This window comes from Mastigoproctus giganteus, chromosome 9 (genome assembly GCF_048544385.1).
Source record: "Mastigoproctus giganteus isolate SK-2022 chromosome 9, ASM4854438v1, whole genome shotgun sequence".
Classification (NCBI taxonomy): Eukaryota; Metazoa; Arthropoda; class Arachnida; order Uropygi; family Thelyphonidae; genus Mastigoproctus; species Mastigoproctus giganteus.
In genome coordinates, this window is record NC_143583.1 from 113721213 (window position 1) to 113734296 (window position 13084).

Consider the following 13084-nt stretch of genomic DNA (forward strand, 5'->3'; position numbering starts at 1 on the left):
TAACAGAAAGATTACAGTACCACTGCTGGTTTAAAAATTTACTTTGCCGTGAAGGTACTGAAATTTTGAATTAAATTCATTTCACTGACGAAGCATGGTTTCACCTTAGTCACTATATTAAATAATCAAAATTGGAGAATATGGAGTGCTGAAAATATGCACATCTTTCTGTGAAAACTCCCTTACACGCTCAAAAAATTTGTTTGGTGCAGTATATCGTAAGGAAGGAAAGATAGTTGGCCCCATATTTTTTGAACAAACGTTTGCCTCCGGTGTTAATTATAGTGGAGGTCATTGCATTGCTAGAGGAAAATGAGAGACATATAGCTGTAGCAGGATGGGACAACTTGCCATACGGAATGCCAAACAACTGAAATGTTGGAAGAAATTTTTTGGGTGGGGTTGGTGGGAGGGAGAAAGGACTTGGGCCACTGTTGATTTCACACCCCTGAAGAATCCCCTCAGGCTTATTTTTATAAGTGTTAATGTGCAGTTGTGTTTATAAGCTATTATTTGTTAATCATTCTGCTAATTGAAAAAATCATTTTCCTTTTAAAATGAATATGAAAATATTATAGGTAGGTGGAATATCTAGATTGGTTTAACAGCATTAGTCAAGGCACATGATACAAGAAAGCAAGCTTATACAGCATCAGAAAAAAAATAAAAATAATAAATAAAAACCCTTCCCATTTCACTGATCCATTCATTCCAAATGTTTGTCTAGTTCTGCCTTGAATTAATTTAAGCTATCAACTTCCATAACAACAGATGGAAGTTTGTTCCAGCAATCAACCACACGCTGGCTAAAGGCAAACTTCCACACATTTATTCTACAATTGTCTTTCCTCAGTTTGAATCTATGCCACCTCAGGTTTGCAATCTGAGAAAGAGGAAGAATCCCCTCAGCATTAAGCCTGCTCAATCCATTCAAGGCCTTATACACCTCAATCAGATCGCCTCACAGGTGCCTAGTCTCCAGAAGATGCAATTTGCAGAACTTAAGCCTTTCTTCACAAGAGCACCACTTCTCTGTACTTGTTCTGCAACTCTACATCCTTCTAAAATGAGGCTTCCAGACCTGTATGCAGTACTCAAGGTGTGGCCTGACCACTGCCTTATACAAGGGGATAATCACCTCCTTATTGCTGCTCGCAAATTTCCTGTATAACACTGACAAGATCTCATAACCTACTCTGGCAGCCTGTCTGCACTGCTCAGAAAACTTCATATCTGACTACTACACACAATTTTAGTGGAGAATGAAAGGCACCAAGGTCTCTTTCATTCTTCACTAAATTGAGTGTAACACCACATAGTTGGTACATTTCTCTGGAGTTACTGCTACCGATATGCGGTACTTTGCATTTGTCAATGTTAAACTTCAGTTGCCACTTCTCAGCCCATCTACCCAACTTTTCTAGAAGCAGCATACTGTCATTACTGTTATTAACAACCCTGCCAACCTTTGTATCATCTGCAAACTTTGACATTAAGCCCAATATACCTTCATCAATATCACTGATAAATAAACAAAACAACAATTGGCCCAAAATCAAACCCTGAGGGACACTACTAATAACATTAGTCCACGTAGAGCAGTACCCATTGACCACCACTCTGTCTTCTCCCGCTCAATCACTTTTAACCGTTGTAGCAACTTATCCTTAATGCCATACTGCTCCAATTTGTACAGTAGTCTTCCATGTGCAACAGTATCAAAAGCTTTCCCGAAATCCTAGTATATGATATCAAAATAAATTTTTGCATCCAGTTCCGTTGTGACCACATCATAGTATCCAATCAAATTGGTCAGACAAGACTTCCCCTTGACAAACCCATGCTGTGTCTGAATTATTGCTGGTCTTGTCTAAGTGATCCTGCAATGCTTCTTTAACCAGTGACGCCATTATTTTCCCTGGAACAGAAGTCAAACTAACAGTAATGTAATTACTTGTATCAACCATTGTGAATTGGAGATATATTTGCACATCTCCAGTCTGTGCGAACTTCCCCAGAGTCCAAGGATGCTCTCATAATTATGGCTAAGGGTTTGCTTACTTCCTTTGCTGCCTCCTTTAATATAACTGGATATATCCCATCCACCCCAGGTGCCTTTCTTATGTTTAACTTCAACAATTTCTCCTCCGTTTTGCTCTCAATCATTACAAAATCATTTAACTTCCTGTTAAGAGTTTGATAAACATCGGGTCCTTTCCTCCTTGTATGAACGATGTGCCAACTCCTGATGTGTGAATGTAGATGCAAAATACTCATTTAGTTCGGAAACTATCTGTGATCATCTACAGTCAAACCACTGATAACAAGTGGATCAATCTGATTTCATACTTCCTTTTAGAGTTTATATAAGTAAAGAAGTATTAGCTGTTTTTCTTTGCATCCTTTGCCAAAGATTTTTCATAATCTGCCTTTGCTTACCTAACCTCCTTTGTGACTTGATTACAGACTAGCTTGTCTATCATAGGCTTCTGTATTGCCTGACAATTTATGTGGATCCCACGCATTTTTCTTCTCTGCCACAAGTCTCATCAGTTCATCTAACATCGATTTGGGGCTGAACATAGAACAGTATTTCTTAGTTAGTATGTAAAGCATAGTAGCTTTCAAGATTATTTCCTTGAATGATGCCCATTTAGAATTTGCTGTTGGTAACATCATCAGTCGGTATCACTGTACAGAACCTAAAAAATCTGAGACCACTGCAGTCACCTTTACGAAAGCAAAAAACCTTCCCTTTACTCCATGATGGTAGATACATCTTTAAGCAAATTCCACATCAGTACACTGTGATCACTGCTAATAATCATATCAAGAGTGTTACTCCTCTTGTTGCCTCTCTAACATGCTGCTGCTGTAGAAAACAATCATTCAATAAATCCATAAAAGCCTTGCTAGTATGCGAGTTACCAACCCACAAATTGCAGTCTATATCTGGGAAGTTAAAATCCCCCATTATAGGACACTGCTATACTGGCTCACTATATTTTTTATGAAAACCCCAAACACAAGAGGTATCATAACCTATAGCACTTAGTACTTTGCTTGGATTGGAGGTTTAGAAGACAAAAGAAGATATTTGTTGACATTAGACTTGAATTCTGTAGACAGTAATTTTCAGGAAATATGTATGAAAGTGGCGGGAAGTGTTTGGACTGCTTTGAAAGAGAGAGCGGGAATTATAGAAGCCAATTCAGAAGAACAGTGCCCATGGAAGTATCTGTAGAAAGGGCATGTGGCAGAAACAGTACGTCTATAAGAGACTGTTAAATAGGAGTCATTAATTAACCTAACTGCCCTCTTCTGAACAGAATCAAGAAGCCTGAGAGAGGTTTTGGGGGCACTGCCCCAGATGTGGGAACAATATTCCATGGTAGGGCGGATTTGTGATTTGTAAAGAGTGAACAGCTGTTTGGAAGAAAAGTAACGCTTAGAGCGAAAGAGAAAAACTAGTTTTTTAGATGCAGAGAAAGCAATATTTGTAATGTGCTTTGCCAAGAGAGATTAGAAGTCAGGGTAATCTACAAAAGAGATATATCATTTTGCCTAGAAATTGGAGTGTCACCAAAGATAACCATAGGAGCAGAAGAATCCTCTTTGCAAGATATAAGACAAGACTGAGTTTTAGAATGATTGAAATCAACTACGTTGTCTTTACCCCACTGGAGAATTACCCGGAGATCGGCATTTAAGGAATTGGTAGCAGATATTCGAGAAGTTGAAGCTGATTGAGCAGGGTAAGGTTTTTCAAAATGGAAAGTGGAATGCAATGTGCTATCATCGGCAAAACTATGGATAGGATTTTCAGTCAATGGAAGAAGGTCATTAATATTCAAGGGGAAAAGAGTGGGGGAAAGAACTGAACCTTGGGGGACACCAGCATTAGTGGAGAAGTTACAAGACAGAGAGCCATCTATCATCACCCTCAGTGAGTGATCAAAGAGAAAACTGGATAACCAATTACAGAAAACAGTTGGCAAACCATAAGATGGAAGCTTGTTTAGAAGATCCAAACATTATCGAAAGCCTTTGAGATGTCAAGAGCAACTGCTTGTGTTTCACTAAACTTTTCCATTGAATTTGTCCATAAATTTGTAACATAAGCCAAAATATCACCAGTGGATGGACACTGATGGAATCAATACTGGCGATCATTGATCAGACGGAAGGTTTCTAGGTAGTTGAAGAGTTGGCAATTAATTGATTTCTCCATTATTTTAGAAAGAGTAGAAGTAATTGCAATGGGACAATAATTGGATGGGAGGGATTTGTCATCCTTTTTAGGAACTGGCTGCATATGAGCAATTTCTAAGCAGAAGGAAAAAACACCTTTGGAATAAGAAAGTGAAAAAAGGTGGCAAAAATAGAAGTAAATTCAGGAGCATAGGTTTTGAGAACAGGTGGAGAAATACTATCAGTACCTGGAGCTTTCTTAGCATCAAGATTTTTTCAAAATGCTTCTGACATCCTTTTGACAGAAGACCACAGGAAGCATTGAATGGAGCGTGGTGGAAATGGTGGGAGGTGTTTTACCAGGATCATTAATACAGGAGTTGGAAGAGAAATGGGATGCTGGCAGGTCAGCTTTATCCTTGGCTGAAGTGACAACAGAACCATCTGGATTACACAGAGGTGGGAGCAGAGATGGGCAAAAGTTGCGGCCAATATCTTTAGCAAGAGACCAGAATGCTCGGCTACAATTAGGGCAAGAAGCAAGTTTTCTACTCTTATCCTGTTCAAAATCTAGTTTGGACTGATTAATGACTGCTTTACAATTGTTGCGAGCTTTGGTGTAGGCAGAAAATGAAACTGAAGAATTGGAAACAAGCCAATTACAATATGCAACATTCTTCTCTTGAGCAGCCTTAGCACATTTATTGGAAAACCAAGGTTAAGATAAAGGACAAGATTTTAGAGTGGAGTGTGGAATAAAGGATTCCATTCCTACAAGAATAATTTCACTGACACAATCTGAGCAAATGTTGACATCAGAAGTTTTGAAACAGTAGTCTGACCAAGGAAAAGAAGAAAAGAAATCTCGCAGGTCATCCCAATTTGCATTCTTGTAATGCCAAACAATACGAGGTTGGGAATAGAAATAAGATAAAAGCTCCATTGGAGAAGAGACAATCACCAAGTTGTGATCTGAGGTACCTAAAGGACCACTCACTTCGACTGTGTACTTAGAAGGGTTGTTTATGAGAAAAGGATCACGCTTGTTGGCTGTATGGTTAGGATTATCCGGTATTCTTGTAAGTAAATAAACAATATGTGCAAGGTTATTAGAAATTGTAAAAGGCTCAGCATCTCGACCAGCTGGGTCTGCGTGACGAGAAAACGGAAGCCAGCTGGAGTTGTGAACATTAAAATCACCAAGGAAAGTTGGACTGGAAAAAGTCAAGTTGCAAAGAGAGGACGTCAAAGAGCTCCAAGTGATCAGTGGTGGGAGAACGGTGGAGACAACAGATGAATTTGACACAATGAGGTAGAGAGATTTTAAGCCAGAGAAGATCAAAGAGAGGAGATTCCAAATTACTAAGTCTCTGACAGGGAATATTGGAACGGCCATATGCACAAGTACCACCTTTGAGGCAAAAGGAATCATACAGCAAATAGTTTGAGTAACCGTAATGAGCAGTATTTGAATCAATCGATAACTGAGATTCTGTCGGAAAAAGTACATGGGTTTGGCAGACTGCAAGTGGAAATGGACATCGTTGAGATTAGAAATGAGACCACGTATATTTGTGAAATGAAATAGGATGTGTTTGGGAGGTTTAGATCTTTCTGCAGATAAGCTGACTCAATTAGTTTGACAATTCAATAGTAAGAAAAAGTGTGTGTGGGGGGGGAGATGCTGTATGAAGTAATGAAATTTTTGGATTTGGCGTACACATGGTAAGAATATACCCAGATCCTTGACAATGCCCCCCGCATATGCACTACTTGGACTCCCTGCAATCACTATCTTGCAAGGGGCCTCCGTAGCCAGGTGGACAGGAGCAGCAGTGCGTAGCACACGCTTCTTGATTAGACCGGAGTTCAAGCCCGTGACTACCAAATACGGAGGATGCAAAAAGATCAGGGAATAACCACTGCATATCCCCAGAGCAATATGGCCCTAGTTGCTCATGCTCCTAAAAACCAAATAACAAACAAACAAACTGGTAGAGTAGAGGTAGCAAGATTATATATACACTAGGTGATCCGGAAACCTCATAAAGAGTCACCAATAGGTTCAGTCCGGTGTACTAACTAGTGGCCGGCCTGCGAACACCGTTTTAAAGCTATTCCCTTGAAATGTAGGTAAGATTGGATCGATCTCGCCATGATGTTCATTATAACCTCATCAGTCATACTGCATGATGGAAGAAATGAGGAAGTGTTGTCCGGAATTTAACTTTGGAGACTAAACATGGGTTCCACCACTTCAAGCCTCAAATAAGCAAAGTGGTGGTATTGCACTGGTTGATGAGAGTCATCTACCACCTAGTATTGCCTGGTAACACAGAGGGACGGCATTCCTCCATGTGGTGTGGGCAGCACACCTCGACCCCTGCTTACGTTGGTTCATACTTGGATGGTCACCCACAGTGTGCTTGTGCATGGAGGTTATACCCGGGATTACTAACAATCCCACCATCACGAAGGTGCAAGCAGAGGATTTGGCTGTCACAGACCATCCGGACTTCGCCAAAATTGGGTCCTACTTGACTTGAATGTCACCCAAATATCAGTTCCATCGGCATTTTAGACTCCCAGGTAGCCAATACAGCTCGTCTGGCCTATCTGAGAGAATGTCTGTGACATCCTCAGATGTGGGAATAATATTCCACGGTAGGGCAGATTTGCAATTTGTACAGAGTGAACAGCTGTTTAGAAGAAAAGTAACACCGAGAGCGAAAGAGAAAGCCAAGTTTTTTAGATGCAGAGGAAGCAATATTTCTAATGTGCTTGTGCCAAGAGAGATTAGAAGTCAGGGTAATCTCCAAAAGAGATATATCATTTTTCCTAGAAATCGGAGTGTCACCAAAGATAAGCATAGGAGCAGAAGAATCCTTTTTGCGAAATATAAGACAAGATTCAGTTTTAGAAGGATTGAAATCAACTAAGTTGTATTTACCCCACTGGAGAATTACCTGGAGATCGGCATTTAAGGAATTGGTAGTGAATATGACAATACGCCAGCTTCTCTGGCATATCTGTGACAACCTCAAGGACCATATTTATTTCTCTGAATAATTGTTCTACTCTTTCTCTGTATAATTGTTCTTTTTACTCATCAGAGTCATTAGGCCTATACCAAACTCCTACCCTCATTTTTGCTTTCCCAGTGCTTGTGTCACCAAACTGACTCAACATTGCACTGTCCATCTATACCAACTGGATGCATTTGCTTAGATTTTGTGTTTCTTAACTAACAGCATAACTCCTCCTCCTCCTCCTATCCTTTCTGCACATTGTACTCTCCAAATTCCAATTCTGCATACATTTTATCTGAGTGGCACCAAGTCTCTGATATCCCAACAATATTCCCCTTGGATGTCTTAACCAGCACTTCAAATTCATCAGATCTGTTTACTATACTCCCAGCATTGGTGTACATGCAAGTATACATGCACCTGTTCTTACACTTAGTTACTCTAACACAGTTCATGTATTTACTTGTTTCATGACCCCCAGCAGTTCCTGAAATATAGATCTCTCTCTCTCTCTCTCTCTCTCTCTATATATATATATATATATATATATATAGAGAGAGAGAGAGAGAGAGAGAATGAAATGCCTTCAGAATCAATACTAAACAATTTCCAAGACACCAAGGAAAATTAAAGCAAAGGAAAATTTTAATTAAATAAAAGAAAAAGAAATGAAAATGCTGGAAAATGAGTGGAAGTCATTTTTGAAAGCTTTTCTTTGTTTCAAATTAGAAATGCAGTTATTAATCAGTGTTTATCTGATAAGGCAGGTGAAATTGTTTCTTACTTAGTCTTGGAAATTTCTGAAAAATGAGTTGAAGTAGGAGAGAATTTTGCCACCATTGTGTTCATTCATTGCATTGTTATAAGAACAATATAAACTAACAATATATAAATGTATAACAATATAAACATGATCTTATAATGTACAGTCAGCCCTCATATAACAAGTGTTTACTATACACAAATTTGATCAGACATGATTTATAAATAGGGGTACGATGTCACAAATAACACGAACCGAATTTGCTTAGGCATGATTTGTTTTTGTGTTTACAAGAAATGGCAGTCGAACATAGCAGAATCACCCCATTCTTCAAACAGGCCTCTGAGGTTGGGTATATTCATACTGTAGTTTTTAGTGTTTTGCACCAACCTTGCGTAGAAATAAAAATAAAAACACCAAGGAAACTGAACTTTTGATAACTGTGTTTATAATAAATTACAATAACCTGTATTTACAATAAATTTAACTTTACAATAAACTATACATATGAATTATTAAAATCTGCTACATTACAATCAATAAAATGCATTAAAATATACTAGATTAAAAGTGATAAAAATCGTAGCTTTCAAAGGCTCCAGCCTTCTTCTTCAGCGGTGTTTTCTTGTTCTGCAGTACATCTTTAAATATCAGTAGGTTAATGGTACTCCTCACGTGTTTTCATTCACATGTGTTCCGTTCTCTTGCGTTGTGGAACCGGAAGTGGCTCGAGCGGAAGTCATACGGAACCGTTCATCCCTTCTGAGGATAGTGGTCTCAAAGATGGGATGAATCCGCGTACCTCTATCTCTATTAATGTTAATTGTAGAACAAATCCGCAAACTCTCGAGCCACTTACGGTCCCAGAACTTATGCGCCCGATCGGTGATGATAGCATCGTCCGGGGAGATCTGGTGTTGCTTCTCCCAAAAATGCTCGGCCACGGCGGACTTTTATCGCTTTTAATCTAGTATATTTTAATGCATTTTATTGATTGTAATGTAGCAGATTTTAATAATTCATATGTATAGTTTATTGTAAAGTTAAATTTATTGTAAATACAGGTTATTGTAATTTATTATAAACACAGTTATCAAAAGTTCAGTTTCCTTGGTGTTTTTATTTTTATTTCTACGCAAGGTTGGTGCAAAACACTAAAAACTACAGAATCACCCCAGTTGAATGCAACACTTACTGCATTGTTTACTCAGTTGCTGCACATGCACTGCTTTGTTTGTGCATATCAAATTGAGGAAAGACAGTTGTAGAATAGATGTGCAGAAATTTGCTTTTAGCAAGCGGGTAGTTGATTGCTGGAACAGACTTCCATCTCTTGTTGTGGAAGTTGATAGTTTAAGTAAATTTAAGGCTGAGCTAGACAGGCATTTGGAGCAAATGGATGGTTGAAATGGGAGAGGTTTTTTTTTTTGGCTGATACTGTATAAGCCTGCTTTCTTGCATCGTATGCCTCAACTAATGATAACGCTAATTGGTACAATTTAACCATTTATAAGTGAACAAATCAAAGAACCGTCCAAGATGAAAGTTTATACAGAGTACATGGTCAATATTGCATGTTAAACATACACAAAATTACACAATTATGTCCTCGAAGTCCACCTTGATAATAAAACACCATATTATGTGGAGAGGGGAAAAAAAAGTAAATAAATAAAAAACTTGACCAAAATGATAAAAAAAAGTTAATTTACTAGAAAATCATAAAAGGTATGTAAATATCACAAGCCTTCAAGCAAACTAGCACAATTAACAGGTAATCAACTTAGCATTAAGTATTTTAATGGTCTGCATGTTCAAACTAACAGGGCAATGCTTCATCCATTATATCTTTTCTTTACCTTTTTTTTTTAATATTCACAATCCTTATTCTGCAAGCTTCTAGCAAAGCTACCTACTAGTGTTTAGATTCCAGAGCAGTATTCTAGAATAAATTTCACAGAATGCTATAATACTAACTCATACATACACAAGACCATGACAATCTTAAGTAATATTTAAAATACATTCTATTATTAACCCTAGAGTGAGTTTCTTCTTGAAAATAATGAGTTCATGTTAACTGTTGTTGAAGATAAAAATTTGGGGATTTTTGTACCTTACAAAATACAGACAAATTTTACTTGGTATGGTTTTTTAACTCCCCCCCTCCAATTTCTCCAGAGTTATTGCATAAGAAAACTTATTTGGTCAGATGCTACCATGTTTCTCATAGTAGAGTGGAAACTCTTTATAGAACTCTCCTATGTAATTCGTAACAGCCAATGGTTCAAACACAAATTTTTAAATGCATATTTTTGAAAGATTAGTTATTATTTTTGAATAATAAACAGAAAAACATGGAAGGCAATATTCGCTCACAATAGAGGTTAGCAATATGCATAATGTTCACATTTCATGGCAAACCAAATTTGAAATAAATTGAGAAAATCTGAAAATGGAAGTAAATAATAGTATCTAATATACATACATTTAAAAAAAAAAAAAAAATTTTTTTTAAATATTTATTCTCAACAACAATTGTACACATAATAAGCAGAAATATATTCTGCCTGTGCACATTTGAAATGTCACTCATTTAACAGTAAACTTATAAACAGAAAAGACTAACATATTCATCTTTATATTTATGCCTATAACATTAAATATTTAATTTTTTTATTAAAAACTAAAACATTACTTGCAATAAGTATTACAATCCATTAAGAAATAACTTTTGATAGTCTAACTTCCTTAATAGTGAGGTATTTTCCTTGGTGATTTTAATGTTCACAACTCCAGTTTTATAGTTGCATAGACCTAGGTCAGTGGTTCCCAAACTACTGACCCTTTCAAAAATCAAAAAAGTGTGCAGACCCCTATATATATATATATATATCTGTGTGTGTATATGTATGAACACTGGGTTTTCTGAAAAGAAAATTCAAAGTTTTATGTTTAAAATGACTCAACTTTATTCTTATTTTTACATAAATATATAATAATAACTTTATCATCGGTTTGCTTATTGAATAATTTGACCAGTTCCAGAGAGTCTGTTTTGCGGACCCCAGTTCTCTACGTACCTCACAACAACTTGGTGATGGTGGTTACTTCTCCAATAGAATCAGTCAGTCAGTCTCTCTCTCTCCTCATGGTCAGCTTCATACTGTTTGGAAGTACAGAAATGATCTAGTGATCTCTATTCTTTCCTTCCTTGGATGGATTATTACTTTAAACCTTCTGTGCAATGTTTGCTCAGATCATGTCAGCAAAATTATTCTCATAGGTATGAAATACTTTATTTCACATTCCACCCTAAAACCTCATCTCTTATCCAAACTGTGGTTTTCCAATATATGTGTTCTTGTTTATACTCTGGCACGACCACCAGGTTGGAGGTGTTTACAATAAGTCATTAATCAGATTTAGCGATCATGTGGGCTTGAACCATGATTCACTTAGAGAGAATGTACTACTCACTCTATTTCCTGAACACTAGGCTATGTCAGGATAAGGGCTGTTTAAGATAAGAATGTAGCATATTGCAATTGGCTTGTATCCAAATTGCTAGCTTCAATTTCTACCTATACTAAAGCCTACAACAATTGTAAAACATCAACCAATCCAAAATCAATTTTGCTTCTTGTCCAAGCTATGCCACAACTTCAGTCCATCAATACTCCCACCTCTGTTACAAGCTGTCTAACTAGCATCCAACTTTTCTTCCAACTCTTCTATTGATGATCTTGGTAAAACACCTAGTATTCCCAGGACACTCCACTCAAAGCATCCTGTGACCTTCCAACAGAAGAATGTTAGAATAATTCTGAAAAATTTTGATTCCAAGAAAGCTTCAAGCATCTGTGGCATTTCCTCACTTGTTCTTTCTCCAAAACCTGCGCTCCTGTTCTGTGTCGCCTTTTTACACTTTCTTATTCCACTGCTCTTTTTCATTATGCTTGGAAATTCTCATATCCAGCCAGTTCCCAAGAAGAGTGACAAATTAGTCCCTTACAATTATCCCAAATACTCTTACCTCTATTCTTTCCAAATTACGGAGAAATCCATCAGTAACAAATGGGCCTGGTGTACTGGGATCCATGGATAGATAAGTATAAAGTCAATTATACGTATCTATATTTGTTCTCTCAGAAATCCATCAACTGCCAACTTTTAAACTGTCCAGCAACCCCCCCCATCTGATTAATGATCACCAATACGGATTCTGTCAGTGTCGATCCAATGGTGATATACTGGCTTATGTTACTCATCTTTGGCCAGATTTCAAGCAGATGCTCTTGACATTTCTAAGGCTTTTGCATTTGGCATAAAGGTCTTCTAAAAAGATCCTATCTAATGATTTTCCACTTGTTTTTTTGCAATTGGGATATCCAGGTTTCTTTCTGACAGCTTGTTGCAGGTGATGGTAGCTGGCTCTGTCTTTAATTTCTCTACTAATGCTGGTGTTCCCAAAGTTCAGTTCTTTCTCTCACTTTTTTTCTCCTTGTACATTAACACTGACCGGAAATCACATCCATTGTTTTGTTGATGACAGCACATTACAGTTTGAGAAACCTTGCCTTGCATAACTAGCTTCACCATCTCAAATATTCCACTACCAATTCCTTAAATTCTGATCCCCAGTTAATTTTCCAGTGGGGCAAAGATAACTTAAACAACTATTCACCCTGTACAAATCTGAAATCCATGATACCGTGGAATACTGTTCCGTAGCCGAGTGGTCAGGAGCAGGAGTGCAGTAGCACATACTCTTTGAGTAGACCGGGGTTCAAGCCCCTGACTGCCAAATACGGTCGACCTGTCAACCCGCACTGGACCAGCATGGCAGATTATGGTCCAATTCCCTCAGCATGAATTGTTGAGGAGGCTTCCATCCTGCAGTGGGTTGATAATGGCTGCAGTTTACTTTTTTTTTTTTTTTTTAATCTTACAAAGTCTCTGCTCTCTCTGTCTGTTTCAAAATTCAGTTTCTGCTGCATGCCTTTACTATAGATACTTCTATGGGCACAGTTCTGAACTGGCATCTATAATTCTCTCCTTCCAAACCAGTCTGAACATGTGCTACAACCAGTCAGCATCC

The 13084-nt window shown here is 37.7% G+C and overlaps 1 protein-coding gene across 1 annotated transcript in view; it reads right to left on the reverse strand.

The window, feature by feature from the left end:
- LOC150080654 (targeting protein for Xklp2-A-like) overlaps positions 1-13084 on the reverse strand; it is a 231563-nt gene that overhangs the window by 16086 nt on the left and 202393 nt on the right. The gene's annotated exons all lie outside the window — the stretch shown is intronic.